Source organism: Pleurodeles waltl, chromosome 3_1 (assembly GCF_031143425.1).
Source record: "Pleurodeles waltl isolate 20211129_DDA chromosome 3_1, aPleWal1.hap1.20221129, whole genome shotgun sequence".
NCBI lineage: Eukaryota > Metazoa > Chordata > Amphibia > Caudata > Salamandridae > Pleurodeles > Pleurodeles waltl.
Window position 1 is genome coordinate 1,988,897,477 of NC_090440.1, and position 14,128 is coordinate 1,988,911,604.

A 14,128-nucleotide genomic window follows, 5' to 3' on the forward strand; every position below is an offset into this window, starting at 1 on the left:
TTCTCCCACAGGGGAGTCCAGCAACTCTGGAAACTTTGAGGGCAGCCTCAATGAAGATGACCTTGTGTTAGCCAGAATGGCCAAGAGATTGGCTTTGGAGTGACAGCTCCTAGCCATAGAGAGGGAAAGACAAGAGATGGGTTTAGCTCCCATCAATTGTGACAGCAACTTAAATAGGGTCAGAGAGAATACTGACATGCTAAGGATCCCCAAAGGGATTGTAACAAAATATGAAGATGGTGATGACATTACCAAATGGTTCACAGCTTTTGAGAGCGCTTGTGCAACCAGAAAAGTAAACAGATCTCACTGCGGTGGTCTCCTTTGGAGAATGTTCACTGGAAAGTGTAGGGATAGACTCCTCACACTCTCTGGTGAAGATGCAGAATCCTATGACCTCATGAAGGATATCCTGATTGAGGGCTTTGGATTCTCCACTGAGAAGTACAGGATTAGGTTCAGGGGGGCTCAAAAATCCTCGAGCCAGACTTGGAGTGATTTTGTTGACTTCTCAGTCAAAACACTAGATGGTTGGATTAATGGCAGTAGTGTAAATGATTATGAAGGGCTGTATAATTTGTTTATGAAGGAACAACTTTTAAGTAATTGTTTCAATGATAAACTGCATCAGCATCTGGTAGACCTAGGTCCAATTTCTCCCCAAGAATTGGGAAAGAAGGCAGGCCACTGGGTCAAGACAAGGGTGACCAAGACTTCCACGGGGGGGACCAAAAGAAAGGGGTCACAAAGCCTCCCCAGGGGAAGAGAGTTGAGACATCCAAGGGGAAAAAGTAAAGAGTATTTTACAGGGCCCCAAAAACCTGCACAGGAGGGTGGGTCCAAAGGCTCTTCACAATCCTCATTTGGGTACAAGGGTAAAACTTTTATCCCAAAAAGGCCTGGTGTCACAGCTGTAGTCAGCATGGACATCAAACCGGAGACAAGGCCTGTCCCAAGAAAGGTTCCACTTCAACTACTACTCCAGTTAGCACTGGAATAGCCAGTCTCCAGATGGGATCAACAGTGCCCAGAGCAAGTCAGGGTCCACACTGAAGCTATATTAGTCTCTGAGGGTGGGGTGGACTTAGCCACACTAGCTGCCTGACCACCTATCATGCAAAGATACAGGCAGCAGCTCTTTATTAATGGGACTAGGGTAGAGGCCCTGAGGGATACAGGTGCCAGTGTCACTATGGTGACAGACAAACTGGTTTCCCCAGGACAATACCTGACTGGACAAACTTATCCAGTCACCAATGCTGACAATCAGACTAAAGTACATCCCATGGCTATGGTAACTTTAGAATGGGGAGGGGTCATTGGCCTGAAACAGGTGGTAGTCTCTTCTGCTATACCAGTTGAATGTCTGCTTGGAAATGATCTGGAGTCCTCAGCACGGGCTGAGGTAGAACTCAAAACCCATGCAGCCATGCTGGGTATCCCTGAACTGGTGTGTGTCAAGACTAGGGCACAGTGCAGAGCTCAGGGTGAGAAAGAGGTGTTGGAGTCTGGAATAATGTTCCAACCCTCCAAGAGAAAACAAAAGAAGACTGGGGAACCAGCTTCAGCAAAGAAAAAAATAGAACCTCTCTTCTCAGGAAGAAGTTCTATCCCCTGAGGGAACTGAGCCTGTAGAGTTAGAACCTTATCAGGTTGAGCTCATGGGCCCAGGGAGACCCTCAAGGGAACAGCTGTGCAAGGGGCAAGAAACTTGTCCCTCTCTTGAAGGCCTAAGGCAGCAAGCTGCTGACCAAGAAAAAGGAAATGTCAGTGGAACACACAGAGTCTGTTGGGAAGATGGACTCCTTTACACTGAGGCAAGAGATCCCAAATATGGTGCCACTAGGAGAGTGGTAGTGCCTCAGGAGTTTAGGGAGTTCCTTCTGACCTTAGCCTATGACATTCCCCTTGCTGGGCATTTGGGACAAACCAAGACACGGGAGAGGTTAGTCAACCATTTCTATTGGCCCAATATGTCCCAGATAGTGAAGGAGTTTTGTGCCTTCTGTGCCACCTGTCAAACCAGTGGTAAGACAGGTGGCCATCCAAAGGCTCCTCTCATTCCAATTCCAGTGGTGGGGGTACCATTTGAAAGAGTGGGAGTGAATATAGTGGGTCCACTTGAACCTCCCACAGCATCAGGGAATCAGTATATCCTAGTATTAGTGGATCATGCTACCAGGTACCCTGAGGCAATTCCCCTTAGGTCCCCTACTGCCCCTGCAGTTGCCAAAGCACTCATTAGTATTTTTACCAGTGTGGGATTTCCTAAGGAGGTGGTTTCTGACAGAGGTACCAACTTCATGTCAGCGTACCTAAAACACATGTGGAATGAGCGTGGGGTGACTTACAAATTCACCACAGCATACCATCCACAAGCCAATGGTCTTGTTGAGAGATTTAACAAGACATTGAAGGGCATGATCATGGGGCTCCCTGAAAAACTCAAAAGGAGATGGGATGTCCTCTTGCCATGCCTGCTTTTTGCCTACAGAGAGGTGCCTGAGAAGAGAGTAGGGTTTTCCTCCTTTGAACTTCTGTTTGGCCATCCTGTTAGGGCACCACTAGCTCTTGTGAAAGAAGGCTGGGAGAGACCTCTCCATGAGCCTAAGCAAGATATAGTGGACTATGTACTAGGCCTACGTTCCAGGATGGCAGAGTACATGGAAAAGGCAATCCCGCAATGTTTCTGGAAGTCGTGTTGCAGTAAGGGCTTCCCCAGAGAATTGGTGTAAATGGGGTACGAGGAACGGGGCGTATGCTATGTAAAATATAGCTAGTAGCCCATCTGGGTCAAGGGTTTTCCCATTCTCCATGGCGCGGATGCCATCCTGGATTTCAGTCAGCGTGATCGGTTCATCCAGTTCCATTCTTTGATCTTGTGTAATGCAGGGAGGGGCGCAGTAGAGAGGAACAAGTCAACAGCAGATGTAGGGGACGTTATGGTGGATTGGTAAAGGGGCCCATAATGTAGATGTAATGCCTCATGTATTTCATGTTGCATGTAAAGTTGCTAAGCCAGAAGTCAGTTGAAGCGCTGCAATGGGGTGTTGTACTCGATCCTGACAGATCAGTCAGGCGAGGAGGGAGCCCGTTCATTCTACTGTTGCATGTATTTTGGCAGAGTGTGCTGTGTAGTTTAAGCACCTCAGTCGTTCCAGTAGAGTAGAGTTCTCCTTACGTTTTTCGACTAGAAGTGGCAAGGTTGCTGGGTCTTGGGTCATCTCGATTTCAAAGTGTAATAACTGACGTATGGTAGCACATACTTCTCTATCCAGTTGTCTGCGCATGTTCCAGGTCAACCCCAAGCAGTGATCCCAGAAGGTCACCTTAAAGGTATCCTATTCGACAGAGCGTGTTGCAGTGGAACCTTTATTCGCGTCAAAGTAGGCATTGATTGCTTGGCCCACAGAAGTACGAAACTCAGGATCCTTGAGTGCTGTGGGTTGTAGCCTCCAGGTGGGGATAAGGGGGAGAGGGCCTGTGGTCCAGTATAAGTGCAGATGCTTTGGGTTGTGGTCTGAATGCGTCCGACCTAGATTGTCAGTCTGCGTAACAAGTTGTATAAGTTCAGGCATGCGTACCAGTCTGTCAATTCGGACATTAAGCCCGTGTGGAGCTGAGAAGAACAAGTACACCCTGCTGGAGTTGTTATGAAGTCTCATACATCTGTTAGGCTCCAATGATGTAATCAATTCAACAGTGTGAGAGCATTGGAGGAGGCGACAGTGCGGGACAAAGGTGAAAAGGAACAGTCCAGATATGTATCTAAGACACTGTTGAAGTCACCTCCTAGGAGCTAGGGGAGACCATCCATCCAGAGAGCACCATTGTTAGTGTTTGCAAGAAGGGATTTTGGTAGGTGTTGGAAGCATAGATGTTACCCAGAAGAATTTGCCTACCGTCTAGTCTCCCTTTGAGGAGCACATAGCGGCCTTCTCCGTCTATGGCCTCTTCCTCTACTGTGAGCAGGGTGCCGGGCGTAGGAAGAGTAGTTTATTGAGCAAACCATACTCGAGTGAGGCGGTGACTCACTGCACTACAATGTCACTGATGTGTTTGCAGTGGTGGATGGCCTGAGTTAACACTTTCTGTGGCAGGATAATGGGGTGTTGCAGCAGAGCTCAACTTAGTAGCGCAAACCACGCCCCATCCCTCTGCATTCCTACTAAAGTCATGAGAGCAAAAAGGCAATATCATGAGACAAAGACTGAAACATTTGTGACTGCGATTTACATGGTAGGAAATTAAGGAAGTTGAATAATTTGTAAAATTGTATCAGGAGTGCTAAAGTAAAGGGAAGATGGTGAATATGAAAATTCCTTAGTTGGGCAATGTTAAAGGATAAATCCATTTCTATAGCATATAAGTATATTTTTATATGCTTGTATTCATTGTGTCCTGGGGGAGTCAAGTATGTATGTCATGTGAATCAACAAAAGGACCAATCAAGAACTTGGAATGATCATACAACGCAATACCAATGTGATATTATAGTGTCAAAGAGAATCATGAGGTTTGGAGACTTTGGGCCTCTGTATAATAGTTGTTACATATATTCATTCCTCAGCCCCCCGTCAAAGATCACTTCCGCTTTGGAAATGAGTTTATTGCAGCCCCAGGATACAAAACCTCAAATGTCAGTGCTTCTTTCTGATTATTCCCTAATTTCAAGTAAAACAATTTGAATGCATTGAACTAGAATATGTTAGACCTGACAGCCTTAGGGTGGTCATCCCCCAACTTTTTGCCTGCCTCCCTCCACTTTTCTGACACTGTTTTTGCTGATTTTAGGACTCAGCACACTTTACCACTGCTAACCAGTGCTAAAGTGCATATGCTTTCTCCCTTAAACATGGTAACATTGGTTCATACCCAGTTGGCATATTTGATTTAGTTGTAAGTCCCTAGTAAAGTGAACTACATATGCCCAGGGCCTGTAGATTGAATGCTACAAGTGGGCCTGCAGCACTGGTTGTGCCACCCACATAAGTAGCCCCTTAACCATATCTCAGGCCTGCCATTTCAAGGCCTCTGTGGGCATTTTCACAGCCACTTCGACTTGGCATTTAAAAGTATTTGCCAAGTCTTAAACTCTCCTTTTTCTACATGAGTCACCCCTAAGGTATGCCCTAGGTAATCCATAGGGCAGGGTGCTATGCTATGTAGGTAAAAGGCAGGGCATGTACATGTGTGTTTTATATGTCCTGGTAGTGGAAAATGGCTACATTCATTTTCCACTACTGTGAGGCCTGCTCCTTTCATAGGATAACATTAGGGCTACCCTCATATACTGTTTGAGTGGTAGATTCTGTAATAAAGGGGTAACCAGATCATATTTAGTATGGCCACAATGGTAATACAAAATCCTGCTTATTGGTGAGGTTGGATATTATATTACTATTTTAGAAATGCCACTTTTAGAAAGTGAACATTTCTCTGCACTTAAAATCTATCTGTGCCTTACAGCCTGTCTCCAGTCCACATCTGGGCTGCGTTGATAGATAGCTCACTTGTGCATTTCACCCAGACAACCACAAACACAGGATACTCTGTCACACCTGCACTCATCTGCATACTGAATGGGTCTTCCTGGGCTGGAAGAGTGGGGGGCCTGACACGTACATTTCAAAGGCTAGTGGCCTGCCATCACACAGTGGACTGCCAAAACCCCTACTGGGACCCTGGCAGACAGACCTGTACTGAAAGGGGACCTTGTGCACTTCAAAACCACTCTTTGAAGTCTCCCCCACTTCAAAGGCATTTTGGGGTATATAAACTGGGTCCCTGACACCACCAAATCAGACACTTCTGGACCTGATCCTGCAACTTGTCAAGAGGAACTGCCTGGCTGGCCAAAGGACTCATCTGGACTGCTTTGCTGTGAAGGACTGCTGCCCTGCTGTTGCCCTGCTGCCCTCTGACTTTGTGGAGAAGTGCTCTCCAAGGGCTTGGATTGAGCTTGCCTCCTGTTTTCTGAAGTCTCATTGCCAAAAAGACTTTGGTAGTCATTATAACTTTAGCGGTCTTCCTTGAAGACTGACAAAACTACGGGCACCAGAAGACCACCAGTGCTGGCGGTCTTCCGCCCACCATATTACGGGTACTTCTGGATTTGCACGACACTTTGGGTGGAAATCCAGCAGTAGGCGGGCGGAGGCACTGGGGCGGTTCCACCACCAGCTCTGCCCTGCCAGAAGACCACAGCCCACCGTATTATGTGCAATAATATGGCGTGGGGGTGTCCTGATGGTGGGGCGCTGCCAGAGGTGGAAGCACTCCTTCTCTGCCGGACGACCTCCTCCCCAGACCATGTAAGTTGATAGTCTGACAGGGGAGGGGGGTGGAGAGAGTGGGATTGTTGTGTGTGTGTGTGCGAGTGTGTTGTCTGCGTGTGTGCATTAATGTGTGATTGTGTGGTTGCATGTCTGAATGTAGAAGTGAGTGCGTGTGTGTGTGTATGCAAGTATGAGTGTTGTGGTGAATGCATGTTTGGATGGGTGTGTGTATGTGTGTTTGGATGGGTGTGAGAATGCATGTTTGGATCGGTGTGAGTATACGTGTTTGGATGGGTGTGTGCCTCCGTGGTTGAATGCGTGTATGAGTGCTGAGGTGAATGTGAGTGTGGATGCGTGTGAGAAAATGCGTGTATGTAAGTGTGGGTGAATGCTGGTATGCATGGTGCATTTGGGTGTCCATGTGCATGTGCATGTGCATGTATGCGGGGAGGGGGGGTGCTGTGCCTGGAGAGGGATGTGGGGGTTCAGTTCTTTCTGGCGGGGCAGAGTCATCTACCGGTGACAGGGAAGAAATTCCCTGTCACCTGTAGCCTTTCCACCAGGGTTTTCGTGGCTTGAGGCCGCTGCGAAACCGTGGTGGAAAGGCAGCTCCTAATCCAGCGGCGGTCTTCTGTGGACCGCTGGGTCAGAGATGCTTATCTCCGGCCCAGTGGCTTTGACCACCCGGGTGGTATGAGTGGAGATGTGGCGGGTTGGCAGAGGCCAACCTGCCACACTCATAATGTGAAGGTCTTCACCACCAGCCTGTTGGCAGTAAAACCACCAACTTTGCCCTTGCAGTCAGGAGACCGCCAAGATCATAATGACCAACTAAGTGTTCCAAGGCAATATACTTGCAGATGAACCAGTTGCACTGTCTTTAATAAACATGCCATGTATATTGTGAGTACTGATGAGTATCCTATACCAACGCTCAAGGTTGTTTCTCTCTTACAGGAGCAGACATCTGAAAAATGAAAAACTGTCATGGATCAAGTAGAATTGTAAAAATGCCCTCAGTGGAATGCAGCGGAACAGAATAGGGTGAGTGGTAGCCCTGTCATTACTTCTCTCCAACCTTGCTAGGATATACCATGGCCAAGCCCACATCAGAAAGAATGATCGATTCATGTCACAGCAGCCCACTAATTTGCACCCTTCTAACCCCTCAGCTGCCAACAGATTTGTCCTTTGTATGCTAAATACCAAACCCACAAAATTAAGAAAGAGATCAAGACCACTCCAGCCACCCACCTGGCTCCTTGTAGCCCCTTCATCCACATTTACTTTCAGGGGTTTTATTCAGGTGCATCAAGGCATACCAGCGTTCCTGAGCTGATGCTATGACAGGAGTTAAGAAGTTACTTAGAGAATTAATTCCATGATTTGGAATCCCACTGAATCTTTCTAGTGATTGAGGAACTCATTTTGTCTCCTCCGGAATGCAGGCAGGTGTGTTAAGCCCTAGGAATAAAGTAGTATCTCCATTGTGCATATTACCCTCAGTCATCAGGGAAAGTGCATCATTACAGTAGCACGCTTAAGAACAAACTGGCCAAAATCTGTGCTAAGACTCACTTTAAGTGGCCTGACCCACTGCCATTGGAACTCTGGTCAATCTGAACCAAGAAGTCTAAGCTGAGCTCTACGAAGTTGCCATGGTACATCCTATGCTACTTCCCTTAAGCACAGATGTCTCACCAGCTGTTCTTGTAGTCTCTTTGAATGATGCTGTGGTGCTGCAATACCTCAGACAACTAATTTGCTGTCTCTGCAGTTTCCATTCACAAGTCCTTTCAGCCCTAGCAGAACACCCCAGTGAAGTCTGTCATGATCTCCAGCCTGGCGAATGAATACATGTCCACGTACACAAGTAAAAGTATGCTTTACAGCTACAGTGGAAACACCAGATCCTGCTGACTACAGACACTGATGTGAAGGAACATGGGATTCCATCCATTCAAACTATTGCAAGAGGACAAATCAACTTCTGTAGCTCTTGGTGTGGCTCTGCCCTCTGTCCTTGGTACAATCCCATCAAAACATACCACGGCTGGAAAGAGAGGTTTCTTTGTGTGTACAGCCTCAATTTCCTCAGGATGGAGTTCCTCCTGCTCACTGTTACCAGTCCAACTGAGATAGGGGACAGGCCTCCTGCAAACTTATCACGCTGTGAGTCTGGCCAGCTAAGTTTGCAGTAAACTTTGTTGCCTAGACCATACTATTATTCTTCATTGAAATGAGAGGTGATGGGCACCACAAAACAAACTGCACCCTGACAAGTGCCCATCGGCGCTTGTTGTATAGCAAAAACCCTTATTTGAATCTCTAGGAAAAGTACCACCAGGATCTCATTATTTTCTCTTTTTGGATTTGCACCCATTTACCCACCAATATCTGAGGGGATGCCCATGATCTCTATCCGCTTTGACGGAGAAGCAACTTATCTCAGTTTATTCTTCCATGAGCTTTACGCTTACATGTGCAACAACATGATGCCCTTTGCTAATGATACTTCAATTTCCTCAATCACAGCAGCTTTTAGTGAGGTGGATTGAGAGATTGACCAAAAACATTGCTTTTAATCATCATAATAACTGATGCCATATTCATTCATTCACTACCATTTTACTTTTCATATTGGTGCACAAGTTATATACAGTCTATATTGCACTCTCACATCTGACGTATTTAGTCTCACCTTAATGCTTGGCAGTACTAGGTGAGAATTTAAAAATAAATATCTCATTGTTTAGACCTTTACATTGTCCGTATCTCTTTCCAATGTCTTTTTAGCTCTGCTCATGAGAACTAGGTGCACCTGCAATGTGAGTTTCAGTTTCTGTCATATGGTTTCTCATTTGGAGCAATGTATGTAGAAAACCTATAAAATGTCATGCAAACTAGGGAGGATTTAGCATTAGATACTCACTGTTAGCTGAGGGGACATGCTCCTGTTTGTATACCAAACACTCAATAAACTAGTGTGGACTTTCAAAAGGTGGAAGAGAAGTCCATGGTATTCTCAACAGTTATTTGTACCTGTATTGCTGAAAGCAGCCTTGCTGCATCTTCTAGATAATTTAGCCTTTCGTTCAATAGCTTCAGCATCCTTTAAATCTGAGTCACCATTAACCCACAGTATTTCTTAAACATTTAGGCCTTCATTACGACTTCAGCAGTCTTTTTAAAAGACCGCCAAAGCCGCAGGCGCCAACATACAGCCGGCTGACGGTATGTTTGGTGCCCTATTATGACATTTCCACTGGGCCAGCGGACAGAATCAGCGTTTCTGCCCACTGGCCCAGCGAAAAAGTCACCACAACATTGAAGCCGGCTCGTAATCCGTAATTCGGGCAGTGGAATGCGCGATGGGCTTGTGCAGGGGCCCCCGAGTCTCCCATACCGCCAGCCTTTACATGGCGGATGGGTACTCGTAATCCCCAGCGGATTACAACTGCTGGGACCGCCAGGCTGCAGGCTGATGGCATCCTGGCGGTCTCAGCGGTATTACCGTCGCGGGTCCGCCACGGTCATAATGTGGCAGTAAGTACCGCCAGCCTGTTGGCGGTACTACCGCCACATTATCGCCACCCGCCGGGGTCATAATGACCCCCTTAGATTGTTTGACTGCATACAATTTGATTCCTGGTAAGTTTTTCATGCAAAGATCCAAACCAGCATTTGATGGCTAACTTTTTTAAGACCGATTTATATTAATTAGCTACTTCTAACCTGTACTGTTTCCTGAAAAAAAACTTGTGTCAATAGATTGACACACACATAGAGGATCATACAAGACTAGATCATCTAATGTGTTTAGGAATACATCCTTTGACCTGCAGATCTGCAGATCTTAGGTTAGTTTCTATTTAACAATAAAATTCTTAAATCTTCAGGCAACAAACAGTGTAACAAAATATTTTTATTTTGTTTGGTGTTACCCCATCTTCATTGTTGATCTATAAATAATTAAGAAGATATACTCCGCCGTCCGCCAAGGTACCGCCGTCAGAACACCGCACCGCGGTCAAAAGACCGCGGCGGTGATTCTGAGATTTGCCCTGGGCTGGCGGGCACCCGCCAAAAGACCGCCCGCCAGCCCAGGGCAAATCAACCTTCCCACTAGGATGCCGGCTCAGAATTGAGCCGGCGGAGTGGGAAGGTGCGACGGGTGCAGTTGCACCCGTCGCGTATTTCAGTGTCTGCTAGGCAGACACTGAAATACTTTGTGGGGCCCTCTTACGGGGGCCCCTGCCGTGCCCATGCCAGTGGCATGGGCACGGCAGGGGCCCCCAGGGGCCCCGCGGCACCCCCTACCGCCATCCTGTTCCTGGCGGGAGAACCGCCAGGAACAGGATGGCGGTAGGGGGTGTCAGAATCCCCATGGCGGCATGGAGGATTCTGACGGGCAGCGGAAAGTCGGCGGTACACCGCCGGCTTTCCGCTTCTGGCCGCGGCTGTACCGCCGCGGTCAGAATGCCCGGCGGAGCACCGCCGGCCTGTTGGCAGTGCTACCGCCAACCTCCGCCATGGCGGTAATTACCGCCGGGGTCAGAATGACCCCCATAGTTTCTATTCTTGACATTTCATTAATGGTTCCCTTGGCAAAGGAAACACGATTGGGGGTGGTGTGGGGGGTGGGCTTAAAATAAAAAATTGCTCTGCACACCTGTTGGAGAGAGTGCAATCCAAATTACTCAATAGAAGGTAAACATCCATATACATATGTATGTTTTGGTATCACTAAAGCATGAACCTAACTGGCTAGCAATGGAGCGCTGCATAGGGACAAGCCTGAGTGGGAATGCACTGGGGAGGGATCAGAGGGAATCAGTAGAGCTAGTGGATGGTGCGGGAAGTTAGCCTATCTGGAGGCAATACATCATAAATAACATTTTAATAACGAAAAGTTCATAATATGTGCTAATGTCCTGTGGTAACCATTTACAATTGTGCCTTCTAATTAACATATAAGGCCTGATCCACAAAGATAACTTACACATTTGAGTAAGTTTACACTTTTGAGTGGGTGTACTATTTTTCGGTATTCACAAATTCTAAAATTAAGTCCAGCACTACACATGGCCAACCACTGGTATAGCAACACCATCACATGGGAAAGAATGGCGGTAGGGAATTAAAGTAAAACCCCAGAGGAAATAATGTTATATTAAATTATTTAAGATACCTAAAAAATATGAATAGATATAAATTAATGTTAAAAATATATATGCAGTTTTTATTATTTAACCATAACATATTTTAATAACTTATTTCGAATTTCAAAAATGATCTAACAATAGATTTTATTTAAACTAAATAAATAAATGTGAATGACTTCTCTACATCGTTTTTAATAATTATTAATGCACACTAAAAATGTTTAGGTAGGAATTAATTATTTTAATTTAAACTTCAGAAAAATAATTTTAATTTCTTTTAATGTATTTCCATTAATTAAAGTTTTAGTTAAGAATTCATTTTAAAAGTATAATTGTTTTTATTTGTTCTACATTTTAGGTAAATATTTTAAATTAATTTACATTAATTAATATTTAACACAAAATATTTGTAAAATTTGTTTTTGAGTTAAATAAACGTTTAATTTTTTTTCCATATACTGTACAATGCAGAGATCTCTGCCCTGACTGGCAACAATGTGCTACAAAGCACAGAAAATGCAACTGCTAAAACCATGTCATTGGAGGATGACAAATTGTGGTTAAAATATTGCCTGATCAAAATGATTGTACCCTTTGTGATTTTGGTATGGGATATCAGCAAGAAAGATTATACCATGAGCCAAGTCATCCCATTGGCGTTGCTGCAGACCCATTTACACAAAGTAAAACAACCATTTGACCATGTTAATGATGAAGTTGTTGGTTTGGTGAATCGCTTGTCTAGGGACAACTGCAGCATCAAGGCATAATATCCTCTGACCTCTACTGGATTCACAGTACAAACAGAGTCTATCTACTTTAATTTCCTGTTTAGTTCTGGATATCTGTATTTGTAAGAGTCGATGTCACCACCTACTTGCATGGCAGCCAATGGTGTCTGCAGTGCTTCACAGCTTCGGTCTCCTCAAATGTGTTGTGCTGCAGTGTTGTGTCTTTCTCTGCAATCCACCGATTATTGCTTGGCATTATTGGGCGAGCCTAGTTCCTGGTGGCGGCAGCTGAATAACATTGCACGCAAGAAACTAGAATGTTGGCAGTGGCTCAGTAACGTGAAAGCAATATTGAAACCTGTAATTGGGATAGGGATTACTTCACGCCAGGTTTTGGTTGTTATGGAAAGGTTTTCCCCTCATTCCTTTTCAAGTAAAACTCACAAAATGAGATGGTGGGCTACTAATTCCATTTTCTCCACAAGTTCACTTCATCCTTGGGGGCTATAAAAAGGAGAGCAGGCAGGTTTGAACTTGTAGCGCAATTACGCTTGTTAGTTTGTTGCTCTGTCGTTGGACTCAATATTTATCCTTGTTTCTATTCCTTCATCCGCTCTACATGCTGATTGGCCAGCCTTGGTTGAAGATTTCTTCACTGAAATATTGTTTTTCCTTATGTCTTCTACTTTTCGTTGCACCTGCTGACTACCTGTTACAATTTGAAGAAATAACTTGCTTTAGGAAGTGGTCAGCCTTTTCTTAACTACAAGAAGAGACTCCAGGCCAGCCATCGCACAATACACCTGCTCTTGACAGTTGGATCATCAAAAAAGTGTCTGAACTTGAAGATGAAAGACTGTGACATCTACGGCAAACAAGAAAAGAGCATGGAGGTGGCGCCAGCAGAATTTCACTCAGCATCCATTGTCTAGTGGCTCTAGTGGCTTCAATTGTAAATGCAATGTGATTAATATGGCATGACAAACGTGTTTTTTCAATATTTGGGTCATTCATTGTTCTGGACACAAGCTGCTTCTTCTCTGTGGGGTGGCACTAGATGAACATTTAGTTGGCTCTACTTACTCCTGCAAATGCCCCTCAGTCTGTCATCCATCCAAGACCTTTTCTCATTCAAAGGCTTTTTGTAAAGAAAACTCCTTGACCCTTCCGCCCTGTCGTTCAGCCCTCCCCGTAGACAGACAGTGGCAGAATGGAGTGGCACCGGTCCTCATGCAGTAACAATTTTCTTTATTATAAATAATGTTGAGCTGTGCTTGTCCTCTCTACTTTGCATTCTAAATAACTAATTTGTAAGTCTGTGGGTTTCTAAAGAATATTTGAAATGCGTTTACCATTATCTTCCTTCAGGGGACATGTGCATGGGAGTGAATCAATGTTGTGTCTGTATCTCTCCGAACTTCTTCCCCCTATACTTCCATTGATTGTTCCTAACCCTCTTACCCCAACTGTGAGATATTCTGTGCTGTAATCCACTTCCATCATAAACATAGCTCAAACTTTGCTAGGCAGATATGGTGTAAGCAATGACAAATCCCTCCAGGAAGAAAGCAAGACATGCAAATTTGCCCCCACAATCCTACTACCCCGTTCATACCATGTCCTGAAGCTGGAAATTATCAGTGGTAATCTAAAGCTAGGTAGCATATACCATTCATTTTGTAATCCATGTCTACATAGAATCTAAGGGCAAACTGACTTACTGAACGTCAAAACTTCCTGATTTGTACCTGGGTGTAAAAATAATCAAAGCTTTGTCCACCCAGCGGCGGCTCCTCCGTTAAGGTGGAGGAGTGTCACCCTGCCTGCTGCGCATCATGTAAACTTAGAATGATAAAATGGCCATTACCATTTGATTATTCTGTGTGCCACCAGCTGTGCTAGCACAAGTGTGATGGTGGGGGCGGGGCAGATTCCTGCAGATTGCAGGATGACA